This window comes from Felis catus, chromosome D1 (genome assembly GCF_018350175.1).
Source record: "Felis catus isolate Fca126 chromosome D1, F.catus_Fca126_mat1.0, whole genome shotgun sequence".
NCBI lineage: Eukaryota > Metazoa > Chordata > Mammalia > Carnivora > Felidae > Felis > Felis catus.
In genome coordinates this window covers 33,410,853-33,428,954 of record NC_058377.1, presented here as the reverse complement: position 1 = coordinate 33,428,954, position 18,102 = coordinate 33,410,853, and the positions used below count along the sequence as shown (strand labels likewise).

Genomic DNA, 18,102 nt, shown 5'->3' with positions numbered 1-18,102 from the left:
TTGCCATTTTTCTCCCCACTACAAACAAGGTAGGGCTTCAGGACAGAGGGCCCAGAGAGGAGGCCAGACCCATCTACACCAAACCATGCCCTTCTATGCCTGGTAACTGCCTATCTACTGAATCAGGAAGGACGCTGAGAACAAGACAGCCCCTCCTCCAGACCAGTGCTGTTGCATTGCCTGGTTTAATTCTCAGACAATTCTTATATAGATATAGTCTTCCTTCCTTTTCTCCTTCTTATCTCTTCCCTCCTCTAGTTTGGTTACTCTGGTTCTTGTTTTGTTTAAGCAGACATTTTTAATCAATTCTCTTGATACATGTTCCTCACCTCCTTCTTTATTTTCCTTTCTCTCTCTCTGCATTTAGCCCTATAGTTTCTCTTTCCGGTCAATTTTATTTTTTTTTCTTTTTCCCTGCCCTTGTCATTTCTCTCTTTGTATAGGGTAAGGTCTCTTCCATCAGTACTGCCTCCACCCTGTTGTTTACTTGTAGCTGGTGTTTCTGTTTTTTCTTTTGGGGTTTATTTTTGCTTGTGTGTATGTTTGTGTGTTTTTGTTCTCTGTTTGTTGTTTGTTTTCCTTTCCAAGGCTATTTAAACAAACAAATCAAAGCACATTGAATGGAGGGTTCAAAATATCACTATGAGTAGGGAGATAGAGTAACCAAAGTCACAACAACAGAGAGAAACTAACACTCTCCAAAAAAAAACAAAAACAAAAACAAAAACCTCCTGAAGGGCCAGGCCCTGAACAGTGTATGACCCCTCTTTAATATAATAGTGCTCACAAGTACAGGGCATATAACTAGCTTTTAAAACACATTAGGACAGAAATCTAGCCAAAATGATGAAATAGAAGAATTCTCCTCAAAAGAAATTCCAGGAAAAAATGACAGCTAAAGAATTGCTCAAAACAGATACAAACAATGTAACTGAACAAGAAATTAGAATAATACTCATATGATTAATCACTAGAGTTGAGAAAAGGATAGAAGACAGGAAATAATCTATTGCTACAGACATCAAGGATCTAAAAAATAGTGAGGATGAATTAAAAATGCTATAAATGGGTGCAAAATAAACTAGAGACAGAGAAAGTGACAATCGAAGAGGCAGAGGGAAGAATATGTGAAATAGAAGATAAAATTTGGAAAAAGATAAATCTGAGAAAAATACAGATAAAAAAATCTGGATTACAAGGGGATAATTAGGGACTAAGTGATTTAATGAAAGGGAACAATATCCATATATAGGAGTTCCAGAAGAAGAAGAAAGAGAGAGAGAGAAAGGTAACAGACAGTGAAATCCAGGAGGCACAAAGAACTTCCTTCAGACTTAACATGAATCAATCTGCATGACATATCATAGTGAAACTGGAAAAATATGAAGATAAAGAGAATTCTAAAAGAAACAAGGGATAAACATGACTTAACCAACAAGGGTAGAAACATAAGGGTAGTAACAGACCTACTTACTGAAACCTTGCAGGCCAGAAAGGAATGGCAGGAAATTTTAAATGTGCTAAATAGTAAAAATATGCAGCCAATAATCCTTTCTCCAGCAAGCCTGTCATTCAGAATAGAAGGATAGATAAAAGTTTTCCCAAACAAACAAAAACTGAAGGAATTCACCACCACTAAACCAGCCCTACAAAAGATCCTAAGAGGGATTCTGTGAGTGAAATGTTGCCAGGACCACAAACTACCAGACACATCACTACAAGCATGAAACCTACACATATCACAATGACTCTAAACCCATATCTCTCAATACTAACACTGAATGTAAATGGACTAAATGCTCCAGTCAAAAGACATAGGGTATCAGAATGTATAATAAAAACAAGACCAATCTATTCACTATCTACAAGAGACCAAATTTAGACCTGAGAACACCTTCAGATTGAAAGTGAAGGGATTGAGAACTACCTATCATGCCAATGGAAGTCAAAAGGAAGATGGAGGAGCCATACTTACATCACAAACTAGATTTTAAACTAAATACTGTAATAAGAGATGAAATAGGGCATTATATAATAATTCTGGGGTCTAACCATCAAAAAGAGATAACAATTATAAATGTTTATGCACCAAATTTGGGGCATCCAAATATATAAAACAATCACAAACTGAAGCAATCTTAGTGGAAATAATGTGATAATTGTTGGGGATTTAATACTCCAATTACAACAATGGACAGATCATCTAGACAGAAAACCAATATAGAAACAATGGCCCTGAATGATACACTGGACCAGATGGACTTGACAGGTATATTTAGAATTTTTCATCATAAAGCAGCAGAATATACATTCTTTTCAAGTTCACATGGAACATTCCCCAAGACAGATCACATACTGAGTCACAAAAAAACTCTCAATAAATACAAAAGAATTGAGATCATGCCAACAAACTTTCAAATCATAATGCTAAACAAGAAAAATTTGGAAACTCTTCAATGCATGGAGGTTAAAGAACACCCTACTAAAGAAAGAATGGGTCAACCAGGCAATTAGAGAAGAAATATAAAAATATATGGAAACAAATGAAAATGAAAATACAACAAGCCAAACACTTTGGGACTCAGCGAAGGCAGTCCTGAGAGGAAAATACATTGCAATCCAGGCCTATCTCAAGAAACAAGAAAAATCCCAAATACAAAATCTAACAGCACACCTAAAGGAAATAGAAGCAGAACAGCAAAGGCAGCCTAAACCCAGCAGAAGAAGAGAAATAATAAAGATCAGAGCAGAAATAAACAATATAGAATCTAAAAAAACTATAGAGCAGATCAACGAAACCAAGAGTTGGTTTTTTGAAAAAATAAACAAAATTGATGAACCTCTAGCCAGGCTTCTCAAAAAGAAAGGGGAGATGACCCAAATAGATAAAATCATGATTTAAAGTGGAATTATTACAACCAATCTCTCAGAGATACAAGCAATTATCAGGGAATACTATGAAAAATTATATGCCAACAAACTGGACAACCTGGAAAAAATGGACAAATTCCTAAACACCCACACGCTTCCAAAACTCAATCAGGAGGAAATAGAAAGCTTGAACAGACCCATAGCCAGCGAAGAAATTGAATCGGTTATCAAAAATCTCCCAACAAATAAGAGTCCAGGACCACATAGCTTCCCAGGGGAGTTCTACCAGACGTTGAAAGCAGAGATAATACCTATCCTTCTCAAGCTATTCCAAGAAATAGAAAGGGAAGGAAAACTTCCAGACTCATTCTATGAAGCCAGCATTACTTTGATTCCTAAACCAGACAGAGACCCAGTAAAAAAAGAGAACTACAGGCCAATATCCCTGATGAATATGGATGCAAAAATTCTCAATAAAATACTAGCAAATTGAATTCAACAGCATATAAAAAGAATTATCCACCATGATCAAGTGGGATTCATTCCTGGGATGCAGGGCATCCCCATTCCTGGGATGAAGGTTCAACATTCACAAATCAATCAATATGATACATCACATTAATAAAAGAAAAGATAAGAACCATATGATCCTGTCTATTGATGAAGAAAAAGCATTTGACAAAATTCAGCACTCTTTCTTAATAAAAACCTTGAGAAAGTCGGGATAGAAGGAACACACTTAAACATCATAAATGCCATTTATGAAAAGCCCACAGCTAATATCATCCTCCATGGGGAAAAACTGAGAGCTTTCCCCCTGAGATCACGAACACGACAGAGATGTCCACTCACACTGCTGTTGTTTAACATAGTGTTGGAAGTTCTAGCATCAGCAATCAGACAACAAAAGGAAATCAAAGGCATCAAAATTGGCAATGATGATGTCAAGCTTCACTTTTTGCAGATGACATGATACTATACATGGAAAACCCGACAGACTCCACCAAAAGTCTGCTAGAACTGATACATGAACTCAGCAGAGTCTCAGGATACAAAATTAATGTACAGAAATCAGTTGCATTCTTATACACTAATAATGAAGCAGTGGAAAGACAAATAAAGAAACTGATCCCATTCACAATTGCACCAAGAAGCATAAAATATCTAGGAATAAACCTGACCACAAATGTAAAATATCTATATGCTGAAAACTATAGAAAGCTTATGAAGGAAATTGAAGAAGACACAAAGAAATGGAAAAACATTCCGTGCTCATGGATTGGAAGAATAAATATTGTTAAAATGTCAATACTACACAAAGCTATCTACACACTCAATGCAATCCCAATCAAAATTGCACCAGTATTCTTCTCGAAGCTAGAACAAGCAATCCTAAAATTTTTGTGGAACCACAACAGACCCCGAATAGCCAAAGTAATTTTGAAGAAGAAAACCAAAGTGGGAGGCATCACAATCCCAGACTTTAGCCTCTACTACAAACCTGTAATCATCAAGACAGCATGGTATTGGCACAAAAACAGACACATAGACCAATGGAATAGGATAGAAACCCCAGAATTAAACCCACAAAAGTATGGCCAACTAATCTTTGACAAAGCAGGAAAGAATATCCAATGGAAAACAGACAGTCTCTTTAACAAATGGTGCTGGGAGAACTGGACAGCAACATGCAGAAGGATAAAATTAGAACACTTTCTTACATCATTCACAAAGATAAACTCAAATGGATAAAGGACCTGAATGTGAGACAGGAAACCATCAAAACCATAGAGGAGAAAGCAGGAAAAAACCTCTTTGACCTCAGCCGCAGAAATTTCTTACTTGACACATTCCAAAGGAAAGGGGATTGAAAGCAAAAGTTAACTATCGGGACCTCATAAAGATAAAAATCTTCTGCACTGCCAAGGAAACAATCAACAAAACTAAAAGGCAACCGACGGAATGGGAAAAGATATTTGCAAATGACATATCGGACAAAGGGTTAGTATCCAAAATCTATAAAGAGCTCACCAAACTCCACACCCGAAAAACAAATAATCCAGTGAAGAAATGGGCATTTCGGATAGTCCCTGGAGTGGTGCGGAACTGCAGGGCTCTTCCCCTGTGCTGGCTAGTGTAATTTGTGTTGGTGGGCAGGGCCACAGTCAGACCCGATGTCTGTCCCCAGCCCACCGCTGGGGCCACAGTCAGACTGGTGTGTACCTTGTCTTCCCCTCTCCCACGGGCAGGACTCACTGTGGAGTGGTGTGGCCCCTGTCACACCAGGGCCAAGTGCGCTACTTGCACACTTGTAGGCTTGTGGTGCTGCTTTGATGGGATCTGGCCTATTGGCCAGGGTCGATCTGCAAGGTGCACAGGAGCGGGAGGGGTAGGCTTAGTTTGCTTTGCCATGGTGGTCCCCTGCTGGAGGGGCCCTGCAGCACCAGGAGAGAGGCAGACCCATTGGAGGTATGGATCCACAGAAGCACAGAATTCCCTCTGGGATTTTGGCTGGGGGATGGGAGAGGGAGATGGTGCTGGCCAGTGTCTTTGTTCCCCGCTGCTGACCTGAACTCTGTCTTCCAGGGCTCAACACCTCTCCCTCTCGGTGTCCTCTCACCCTCCCACTCTCTGAGCAGAGCTGTTGACTTATAACATTCCAGATGTTAAGTCCCACTGGCTGTCAGAACTCATGCAGTCCGGCCCCTCCACTTTTGCAAGCCAGACTCAGGGGCTCTGCCTTGCCAGGCAAGCTGCTCGTCCACTGCCCGGCTCCCTCCCGCCAGTCTGTGTAGCGTGCACCTCCTCTCTGCCCTTCCTACCCTCTTCCGTGGGCCTCTTGGCTATGCTTGGCTCTGGAGAATCCATTCTTCTAGTCTTCTGGCAGTTTTCTTGGTTATTTAGGCAGGTGTGGGTGGCATCTAAGTGATCAGTAGGACACGATGAGCCCAGCGTCCTCCTATTCTGCCATCTTCTCCCCTGGATCTTGTTTTGTTATCCATTCTGTTTCCCTATGTTTTTTCTGGAGTATCTAGTCCATTGACGTTTAGAGTGAATACTGAAAGATATGAATTTATTGCCTTCATGTTGCCTGTAGAGTTGCTTTGGTCTTTTTGTTTTCCTTTTTTCTTTCTTTTTTCTTTCCTTTTCTTTCCTTTTCTTTTCTTTTCTTTTCTTTTCTTTTCTTTTCTTTTCTTTTCTTTTCTCCTCCTCCTCCTCCTCCTCCTCCTCCTCCTCCTCCTTCTTCTTCTTCTTCTTCTTCTTCTTCTTCTTCTTCTTTTTTGTCTTTTCTCCCCTCAGAGAGTCCCCCTTAAAATTTCTTGGAGGGCTGGTCACAAACTCCTTGAGTTTTTGTTTGTCTTGGAAACTCAATATCTCTCCTATTTTGAATGACAGCCTTACTAGTAAAGAATTCTTGGCTGCACATTTTTCCAATTCAGTGCATTGAATATATCCTTGCCACTCTTTTCTGTCTTGGCAAGATTCTGTGGATAGGTCTGCAGCGAACCTGATCTGTCTTCCCTTATAAGTTAAGGATTCTTTTCCCTTCCCACTTTCATAATTCTTTCCTTTTCTGTGTAGTTTGTGAATTTGACTGTGATATGCCTTTTTAATAGTCGGTTTCTGTTGAATCTAATGGGAGTCCTCTGTACTTCCTGGGTTTTGATGTCTGTGTCTTTCCCCAGGTTAGGAAAGTTTTCTGCTATGATTTGCTCACATAAACCTTATCACCCCTTTTCCCTCTCTTCATCTTTTGGGACCCCTATGAATCTGATGTTATTCCTTTTTAAAGAGTCACTGAGTTCTCTAATTCTTAAATTGTGGTCTTTTGCCTTAGTCTCCCTCTTTTTTTCTGCTTCATTGTTCTCCATAAATTTGTCTTCTGTATTGCTGATTCGCTGCTCTGCTTCATCCATCCTTGTGGCCTTGGCAACCATTTGAGATTGCAGCTCAGTTATAGCATTTTTTATTTCATCCTGACTAATTTTACTTCTTTTATCTCCACAGAAAGGGATTCTAATCTATTTTCAACCTCCACTAGTATTCATATTATTGTGATTCTACATTCTGGTTCAGACATCTTGCTTGTATCTGTGTTGATTGCGTCCCTGGCTCTGATTTCTTCCTGTTCTTTGTTTCAGGGTGAATTCCTTCATTTTGTCATTTTGAAGGAAGAAAAGAAATTAATAAAGTAAAAAAAAATTAAATTAAAAAATTAAAAACAACACAAAAACATCAAATAAAAGATGCTATATTCTAGGTGTGTTTTGGTCTGGTTATTGAAAGGAGCTTGATAGATTACAGAAAGATAAGAAAAGAAAGAAACAGAAAAAAGAAAATGGAAAGAAAAGGAAAATGTTAGAAAGTTGGAAAAAATGAATACACTAAAATAGAATAAAATGAAATTGTGAAAGTAAAATAGAATTTAAAAATTTTATAAAAAGGTAAATAATATAGTAGAAAAATTACAGAAAAATCATTTTAATAAAAATGGAAAATAAAAATATTTTTTTCTCTTTCTGCATTCAAGAGTAAGAAAAGAAAAGGAAAAAAATTGAATAGATGGACCAGCAAACAGACTGAAATATGATTGAATTACTTCGGTTTCCCCTAGTAGTCAAACTATGATTCACTTTATAGTTCATAAACTAAGCAGGTGGAGAGTTGTGGTGTTCCTCAAGAGAGAGGTTGGCCCAGTTAGGCAGAGCTTATTGTAACGGCTCTGTTCTCAATTAGATGGCGCTGCTTAGCCTACTGGTGTATGGACATACATGGGAGGGGTGAAAATGGTGTCACCCAGCTACCCAGTCTCTAGTATCAGAACTCTGTGCTCTCCTCATCTGGCAAACAAGCACTCCTCCTTTGTCTTCCACTTCATTCACTCCCTGTTCTTACTGTATGTGACCAAGCAATCACACCTCCCCTCTGAGTTTTATCTGAGATGCAACTGTGTTTCATAACCGCTGACTTCTCAGGGACTTGGCTTTGACCTATTCTAACCCTCAGGGGAAGGGTCTGGCTGAGCATTGGCTGGGTGCTGACTGTCCCCCAGGAACGTTCTCAAGACTGCGCTGCTGCTGATGCCCAGAGACTGTGGCTGGGTTCCAGCCCGCGCCAGAAAAAGTTCAAGCGATTATGTAGCAGCAGTGTTTCAGGGATTAAAGTAAATCACAACACACATCTGGCCAGAGGCTTCATCCTTAATATTCTTGTTACAACACCAGCAAATGTGGTTGTTTTCTGGGGTCCCCTAGGAACTTTGCCTGTGGGGAGGCTGCACTGCCTCTACCAAATGTCCTCCCAGGAGGGGAATGGCCTCTCCCCATGTGACTTGTGGACTCTGAGGACCTTGCTCTCTGCTCCTGGGGATTCACTGTTCCCACCAGAGCACTGCCAGGTATCAAGCTGTGGAGTTTTAGACTCTGCATTCCTCTTGTTTATAGAGTCTTAATGGGATTTAAACCCTCTCCTTTCTCCTTCCTCCTTGTTTTGTTCAGCTCCTTGCATACTCTTCCTTACTCTCCAGCTGCTTTCAGGGTGAGGGTTCTTTTCCATACTCTCCCCCTGTCTCTGTCCTCTCTTTGCAAGCAAAAACAGCTCCCTGTCCTCCGCAGCTTCTCTCTCTGGCTGGTCACCTCTCTGCACCACATACCTGCTGAGTTCTGTGGTTCAGGTTGTGCAGATTGTTGTGTTAATCCTCAAATCAGTTTTTTTAGGTGTGTAATATGGTTTAGGGTTGATCTGGCTTCATTTCAGGGAGGAGGGATGCAAAAAAAATTTCCATGCTTTTCTGCCATCTTGGCCCCTCCATTTCTGTTTCATTCTTCTGTATGTTACTGTTTAGTTTTCCCAACACCATTTGTTGCAGAGACTGTCTTTTTCCCATTGAATATTCTTTCCAGCTTTGTTGAGGATTAGTTTACCATATAGTTATGGGTTCATTTCTGGGTTTTCTATTCTGTTCCATTGATCTATGTGTTTGTTTTTGTGCCAGTACCATACTGTCTTAATGACTAGAGCTTTGTAATATCGCTTCATGTCTGGAATTGTGATGCCTCCAGCTTTGCTATCCTTTCTCAAGATTTCTTTGACTATTCAGAATCTTCTATGGTTCCATACAAATTTTATGATTGTTTCTTCTAGCTCTATGAAAAATGCTGTTGGTATTTTGATAGGAATACCATAAGATTTCACTCAAATGTGGAATTTAAGAAACAAAACAGATGAACATGAGGGGAAAAGAGACAGAGGAAAACCATAAAACAGACTCTTAATTATAGAGAACAAACTGAGGGTTACTGGAGGGGAGATGGGCAGGGGGATGGATTAAATGGATGATGGGTATTAAGGAGGGGACTTATTGTGATGAGCACTGGGTATTATATATAAGTGATAAAACACTAAAATCTACTCCTGAGACTAATATTATACTATATATTAACTAACTAAAATTTAAATAAAAACTAAGAAAAAAATCAGGGGCGCCTGGGTGGCGCAGTCAGTTAAGCGTCCGACTTCAGCCAGGTCACGATCTCGTGGTCTGGGAGTTCGAGCCCCACGTCAGGCTCTGGGCTGATGGCTCAGAGCCTGGAGCCTGTTTCCGATTCTGTGTCTCCCTCTCTCTCTGCCCCTCCCCCATTCATGCTCTGTCTGTCTCTGTCCCAAAAATAAATAAAAACGTTGAAAAAAAAATTTTTTTAAAAGAAAACTAAAAAAAAATCAAAGAAAAAAATTATAAATATATGCATGACTTATCCAAATGGTATATAGATATAGGTATTTAAATGCTTGTCTGGTTCTTTAGACTTTACAAATCTCTAGCTCAATTACACTATATTGCATAAAAAAGAAGGAAGCTAGTCGACACAGAACACACAGAGGTCCCCAAGAATAGATGTTTCCAAATTCAAAATGCAACCTAGGAAAGATATTCTGTCATATATGCACTACTATTTTTCAAGAGTATAGGTAATATAATCATGACAAGAAAGTATAAATTTATTTAAAAGCATTCCTGATATCCAGTATTTTGTGTTCATTACATATTTTTTGATCAAGATACTTACAATGCAACTATTTTATGAAAAATTCATGAAAATTATAGAGCCTCTTGTTCTACTTTATGACTTTCACTGACTTGCCCCCCATACTCTCCAATCCCCCCACATCTCCAGGGTACCTCTCTCTACTCACCTCAGGCACTAAATTTAACACTCCTGGGAATCCTCCAGGAGCCAGGACCCTCCCCTTTCTGGAACACCACATCCAGCATTTTCACCCAACTGGAGCAGCACAATTCCAAGAGCTCTCTGAATAGTGGGACAAATGGTCTGGAGAGCAGAAGCCAAGAAGGTGTTCTAAGCAGGTTGTCTATCCTGGAAAACAGATCAAAGAGGGAGAGGATATGACTGTGTCTCAGACAATAAACTTTGAGCAAATACTCTGAAAAATACCCAACTTTTCATTAGTGGTAGAGGTGGAAGTGAGGGTGGTGGTGGAGGTAAGTATAGGATAAATCATTTAAAACCAGTAATTTCCACTAATCCACCAAATAAAGTTAGATGATACGATTTCACATCACTTCCTTTTTTACCTTTATTCTTTTATTCATTCATGCATTCAGAAGGCATTTAATGAATATTGAATATCACCCATAAAACACAAACTACTGGGGCACCTGGGTGGCTCAGCTGGTTAAGCGTCCAATTTTGGCTCAGGTCATGATCTCGTAGTTTGCAAGTTCGAGCCCCGCATCAGGCTCTGTGCTGACAGTTCAGAGCCTGGAACCTGCTTCAGATTCTGTGTCTCCATCTCTCTCTGCCCCTCCCCTGTCTCTGTCTGTCTCAAAAATAAATAAAACATTAAAACATTTTTTAAAAAATACAAACTACTAGCTAGACACGGGAATGGTTAATTAGACAAATGCCTGGAAACAGTACTCCTAAGTGACTTTATTTGTTAATGCCTATTCCTTTCTCTATAATGGCAGCCTTAATAAATCACAAACATATTCTTTAGATTTTCTCATATACCAAATGATTGCATCTCTGCTTGGATGCATAGAGTGTATAATAAAGGGGCACCTGGGTGGCTCAGTCAGCTAGGTGTCTGACTTCAACTCAGGTCATGATCTCACAGTTCATGAGTTCCAGCCTCAGTCTGTCTGGGCTGATAGACTGGAGCTTGCTTCAGATTCTGTTTCTTCCTCTCTGCCCCTCCCCCACTAGCACGTTCGCTCTTTCTTTCTCTCTCTCTCTCTCTTAAAAATAAATAAACATTTAAACAAAGGGTGTAATGAACATTAAAAAATAAAGTGTGCCTCCACAGATTGGCCACATACAGTGATGAAGTTATGCACTAGTCAGATTTGTAGTCCCACACATATCGTAGTCTATGTGATAGAGTTAGGAAGTGCATACCCTGCAGGATAAACCATGAGGAATTTTCTGCAAGAGGAAGTGGATATCTTGATGAACCAAAAAAGAATTAAAGGTAAAGTAAAAAAAGAGAGAGAGAGAGAAAGACAGAGAGAGAAGCAAAGTACTAGACACTATACTACTTTATGAAAAATAACAAATCTTTTTTTATTTGCTTAAGCGCCTTGCATGTGGTAGGTCTTCAGATAGTGGTTAAATAAACCAAAGAAGCCATATACAAAATGCATTTCATTACATAAGTCCCAAGGAAGTTAGGTGCAAGCAAAGGCAAGGATGTGGGAGAACCCCTAATTGACCAAAATTATGTTTCTGCTATTAAAGAGAATAGTGCTTGCAATAAAAAAAAAGTTGAATTTCTTGCCTCCTGATATTTTGGAATGAGATTTATACCTGCTACCACATATTCACATATATAATTTCATTCAATCTTTATAGTAACCCTGTGAGGAAATACGACAGATATTATTACTACAAAAGAAAAAAACTGAGATTCAAGGATTCAAATCTAGAATTTCTGTCCTTTCTCGCCTAGCTGTTTACTTTTTTTGTCCTTTTCTCGTCATCTGCTTCCTCCAGGAACTGAACCTTTTGAATAGAGTTTTCTTTCGTGAATGCTCCCCAGCCTAGCCCAAGTTCTCAGTTTCACCTCTGGATCTCTAAAAAAAGGAAGGTGTTCTATTTTGTTTACTTTGTTTTGGCTTGGCTTCAGTGGTTGCCCTGTAGTAAGTAGGAAGACTTACCTATTAGCCATTTTTAAATGTCAGTGTCATAACCCAAAGGGAAGGCAGAAAAGACCAGGGCTGAATATGCAATAAGCCTAATTATAGGTACAGAGAGGCATGGGGACCTTGTCCTTGATTCTATCTGCTATCCATATCCATGGGGATTTGTTCTGGTGACCAGACCACAGCAACAAACATCTCTAGGCAGTGGACCAGTTGAAGTCATACAAGCTACAACCTCAGAGTTTCAGAGATCCATTTGTTGGAAATAGGACCTCAGCTAGAACCAGGGAATATACAGATTAGAGTCCAGCCATGCAAATTAGAGAACTGCTTTGAGGTTATCATCCTGCCAAGTCCCCAGGCAAGTGAGTTGATACTCAGGACAATGTTGTAGTCCAAGCAGGGACAGGGTACTCAGCAAGGAAACAAGTAGCCTGGACTAGACCCCCACGGTGGGCACCTAGGGCTAAGTGTTACTGACACATAACACTAGTCTTTTAGCAGAAGAATTCAAATTGCAAAACGAAAAAGAGTGGCCAAAATAAACAAAAAACAAAACAAAACAATAATAAACACTACTGAGAAGATGGGGGTCAAAAGTGGGAACAGTAGAAGAACGAAATCCTTATTTGCCATGACAGGAAATAATTAGATATTGTCAAAAAGTGATAAATCGGGGCGCCTGGGTGGCGCAGTCGGTTAAGCGTCCGACTTCAGCCAGGTCACGATCTCGCGGTCCGTGAGTTCGAGCCCCGCGTCAGGCTCTGGGCTGATGGCTCAGAGCCTGGAGCCTGTTTCCGATTCTGTGTCTCCCTGTCTCTCTGCCCCTCCCCCGTTCATGCTCTGTCTCTCTCTGTCCCAAAAATAAATAAACGTTGAAAAAAAAAATTTTTTTTAAAAGTGATAAATCAAGAATTAGAAATACAAATATTGAGAAATACAGAGGTGAAAAGAAAACAAAAAAAGTAACAAATGATTACCTCTAGAAAATAGAACTGAAAGATGGGAAGATATATGGAGTTGGTAGTTTTTATTATATGCATTACAGTACTATTTTTTATTTGTGGTAAAATCTATATAACATAAAATTTACCATTTTAATGGCACAATTCAGTAGCATTAAGTAAATTTACAATGTTGTCAAATCTTTATCACTATTCATTTATGCAACATTTTCATCATCCCAACCAGAAGCTCTGTACCCTTTAAATAATAACTCTCCATGTACTGCCTTCCCTCAGCAACTGGTAACCTCTATTCTACTTTCTGTCTGTAAGAATTTGCCTGTTCTAGGTACCTAGTATCTCTGGATTCATACAACATTTGCCTCTTTGTTTATTTATGCTTATTTCACTTAGCATGTTTTCAGAATTCATCCATGTTGTAGCATACACCAGAATTTCATTGCTTTTTATGACTAAATAATATTGCATTATATATCCACATTTTATTTATTCATTTGTTGATGGACACTTGGATTGTTTCTACCTTTTGTCTAATGTGAATAACACTAGTGAACAAGTATCTATTTGAGTATCTGCTTTCACTATTTTTTTTTAACATATGTGAAAGACTTTTCACTTAAAATTTCTTTTTCAAAGAATAGTTAAGGAAAGAAGGAAAGAAGGAAGGGAGGAAGGAGCTAAGTAACAAAGCAATAAAAGACCAAAGGAATAAATGAAAGGGCTGAATCTGGAAAGGAAGGATCCAGATTATCAGGTCAGACTGTCACAGTGTGTTGGGGAGATCTGGCATTGGTGACCTACTCTCCTTAAAGTCACAGTACCTTAACTACACACACAGCATGTCACTAAAACCAGAAGATAAGATATCTCAGTTTTAAATTCACTTTCTTCATTTGGTAAAATATTTATTTGTTTTGTTTTTGTTTTTGTTTTGTTTTGTTTTGTTTTATGCCAAGCCTGTATTCATACCTCTCTTATATTTCTTACTTTTAATACAAACAGACATTCAGAAATTCTGTTTGCCTTTACTATGGCTAGGTTCTAGAGAGAAGAAAATGAACAAATAAGGTCTATGATGTCATTAGAGCTTACACTCTGGGGGGAAGAATATTGCACAGTTATGTGCAAGAATACATGTACTGGGTTTAAAAGACACATCACTCAAGGATAGTCAAATCTACCCTGGACTGCCATGTGTTACATTGAACATAATGTTGTTTCCATCCAATGTGTGCTCTGATTGGATAATGCCCATGCTGTACCAGCTGTTAAGTTTAGCATTTTGACTATCACCAATTTCACCAGTGCATTATTGAGAAAGATATCAGACAAAGAACACGAGTAGAATTTTGAAAGCTAAGTGTCACTAGCAAGACAAGGAGAATTGTCTAAGAGGACACCTTCCAAGAATAGAGAGTGATAGTATTCTGTACAGTTTGAACACTCAGTCAAGAAACAAAGTTCACCAAAGGAGGTTGAAGAAACAAGTAAGGACCAAGTATCCATCATGAACCACCTCATATGCCAAGTTGAGTCCTGAATATTCTCCTAGAAAGTGTAGAGGACTTTGTGAATTATAGAATGTCTGCTGAAAAATAAGGGCAACTAGGGATGGCTGCAGGAGTTCAGGTAAAAGATGGAGGATCTCTGCTACCACTAGAAAGAAAGCAATAAGGGTAGCAATCATCGGACCCCTGAAAAGAGTGCACTGGGTCTGGTAATTACAAACTCATTGTTGACCTTGGCCAATGGCAAAGCAGAAGATGTATTGCTGAGGGCTGAAGATTAAATAGCTCAAAGCCCATATTATTTGTTCAACCCTGGGTCTCTTCTAGTCTTTCAAGGATTCTCAGAGTGGCATACATGTTTCCTATTAATCTTAGTTCTAAGTACCTGCTTGTGTTGAAGAGTTCAATTTATAGATCTTTTCATGACTCTGCACACACTTTCATGCTAAACTAAACTTCTGATTCTCAATAAATTCTTATTTTGCTCACCCTTCTACAAAACAATACCACAGTTATGTTTAGATAGTATGCTTCCTTATTGTGGTAAGCAATAAACTCAGCTCTGTCTTATCAACAGATTGTGTTAGTGATATTTCAGGACACAAAAGTTGACCACACTAACCCAGCCATAGAACTCAGATCTTTTTCTTTTATTCACATGCACGCATCACTAATATGTGGTATTTATGTAAATAGCTGACATCACTAGGTTTGTACTTTATTTCATAATACTGCTCAGATACCAACCAACTCAAAAGCCTTCCCTACTTATCCTGAACTCTTGAGGACAAGCTTTCCCCTTGTACTCAAATTTTACTACCAAAAGCAAAGAAATATCAGTCTCCATCCCCTCTACATCAGCACAACCACTGTCAGCTGTCTCAGGGTCTACCTTTGCAAACGCAGGGAACTTTTTAAAAATTAAGAGCCCTGCCAAACAACTGACCTCTACCCTTTAGCAACCCAGATAATATGTCAAGGTCTTAAAATTTCTGTCTTGAGCTTCCTTATAAGGGAAAAGAATAGCATGGATGCTTATTTTCTCACTGTGATTTACCAAATTCAGTGAAGGTCCTTAAGCAGAAGTGGCTACAAGTCATTTTAGGCTTTAAATTGTGAATTTTATTTTTTTCTGTTATGCTACTCAGTATAATTGCTCTAATAGGATGTGTACAGGCTCAAAGAAGCATAAAAAATTATCCAAGTTGATCTGTCCAGAGGAGCTGAGATGTGAAAACTGAATTAACCATTTGTAGCAGAGGCAATAGTAGGGTAAAGGAATAGAGGTTGAAATAATAATAAATTCTAATACTTACCAAGCACTCCAGAGTTGGATGCGGGGCTCGAACTCATGAACCTTGAGGTCATGACCTAAGCTGAAGTTGGACACTTAACCCGCTGAATCCCCCAGGCACTTCCAGGATTGTTATTTAATGCTAACATGGGGAAAAGGTTCCCATACAAGCTGAGACCAGGCAGAAAACCTGCCTAATGGCGGAGAATGGACGGACTGGGAGTTTGAAGACTCAGTGCTGAAGCATGGAGCCAGCTTTGTGACTGGATGGATCTCTTAACTCTGGCCTGCAGTTTCCTCACAAAAAGGTAAGGTATGGAGCTCAATGATATCTTAAATCCCTTCAAGTTCCAGGTCCTATTGAAACTGCTATAGAAATGTAAAAATTGTTGGCAATTAAGAAGGACACATCAATGTGTCAGCAAGGCTTGACTTAAAACTGAACAAGTATTTCTCTTCCTCATTCTCAAAGCCTCCCCCTCCTCTAAACTTGTTTTTCTGTAGAATCCTTTGTTCCAGGAACTCAGTATCTATGTTGATACTTAGAGACTTGGATGGCCAGTGACAACACAACCTTGAAGACATGACAAATGCAGCTGGCAGCACACACCAGATTCCTACTGAAATTGCACAGATCTTGTACTTTTCTATAAAACCCGCAGTCTTTTACCCTGGGTGGGCATGCAGTCTTGGAAGCATTAGCCTGCCCCTGCCCCCTTTGCCTGGTGAAGTAATAAACTATCATATTTTTTCATACCCAAACTCTGTCTTTTTGTTACATATTTGGGCTCCACAGCACAGAGGTCAGTTTTCGATGACACTGTTGCCTCCTCCCAGCTTGCACTTGGACCTCTTTCCCTGCCTGCTGTCAGCTGAGTTTTCCATGTTTGTTCTTTCCTATTTTCTTCTCCCTCTGCTTTATCCTATCTGCTGTCTCCCACTGTTCTGGCACCATCTGTTATTTTCATATGTCTTGATAGCTCAAGAATGTGTTTTTATATGGGAGGTTTCTCCTATACAGGATTAAGCTCTTCAGAGGAAAGATACTTTATTAATTAAAGAATTATAAATGTATTCTTCCATCATGGTCATTTTCTGTCCTTCAATCTCAGTTTTTATTCATTGTAGTGTTTATGGTATTAGAAATAAATATATGTGTCTAAAAATTTAGAAATTATATACAAGGAAAAAAATTTGTATGTTTCCTTCTAGACTCATATACATTCTTTACTATCTTTTGTTTTCCAATTCCAACTCCTGAAAAATTTGCTAAAGCTTTTGTATTACTTGTAAGCAGAGTTGCTTCTGCGAAGATACAAGAATTAAAAAGAAAAAGCCATGTGCCTGGGTGGCTCAGTTAAGCATCCGACTTCAGCTTAGGTCCTGATCTCATGATTATGCGTTCAAGCCCCACATCCAGCTCTGTGCTAACAGCTTGGAGCCTCGCCCCTGCTTCAGATTCTGTGTCTCCATCTCTTTCTGCCCCTCCCCTGCTCGCACTCTGTCTCTCCCACTCTCAAAAATAAACATTAAAAACACTTAAAAAAAAAAAAAAAGCAAACAGATAGAAGAAATGCACAGAATCTTGAATAAAATTTTTTTCGAAGAGAACAGATCAAATTTTGATCTTAGAAACTCATGCTTCACTTTACTCCTTATTTATTTTAGTCTTGTAAAAAACTAAAACCATGCAGTAATTATGCATGAATACCCTGTACCGCTTCCAAGATGCAAAGTACAGTATAGATACGATCTCATTACTTTCCATCATAAACTCATGGAGTCGTGTATAGAAGTCCTGTTCTCCACGTTTTAGAGGTGTGTTACTAACCTAACAGTCATCAAACCTGTTCATGGTCTAACATTTTATACAATTTGGGATTAGAAAGAATCTAAAATTCTGTTCTCTGTATTGTTAACATAACTATATGCTATCACTCTTTTGAGGGAAATAAATTCATGGGAACTGCAGGACAAGGAACAGATCACAGAAACATTCCAATTTTATTCCTATCTCATGGAATACAAGCAAACTATGAATGTAAATGTCAGTAAAACATTCTGAGGTCCTTAGATGAGAGGTGTTAAATAAACACGTTTTTAACTGAGCCTGAAAAATGTGTTCTCACAAACTGTCTGTACAATTCTGACCACTTTCCAGGAAGCAGACTCCTTTCATCACCGTGAGGCTTTCTCCAGAGCCTGCTTGTTCTTGTTTTTCAGCTCTCTTGACATGTGACCCACTCTTTTAAAAGGTTGTTTGTTTATGCTATGATGCATCATTAATTTCCCCACCGCAAA

At 39.0% G+C, this 18,102-nt stretch overlaps 1 long non-coding RNA gene across 1 annotated transcript in view; it reads right to left on the bottom strand.

Annotated features, from left to right (window-relative positions):
- Positions 1–16,426, bottom strand: part of LOC123380433 — a 56,176-nt gene extending 39,750 nt beyond the window's left edge. Inside the window, exons 1-2 of the long non-coding RNA XR_006586178.1 lie at positions 15,824–16,426; positions 10,066–10,247 (exon numbers count right to left, since the gene is read on the bottom strand). This is a non-coding gene — a long non-coding RNA (uncharacterized LOC123380433). The remainder of the gene's footprint in view (positions 1–10,065; positions 10,248–15,823) is intronic.
- Between the last annotated feature and the right edge of the window lie 1,676 nt (positions 16,427–18,102).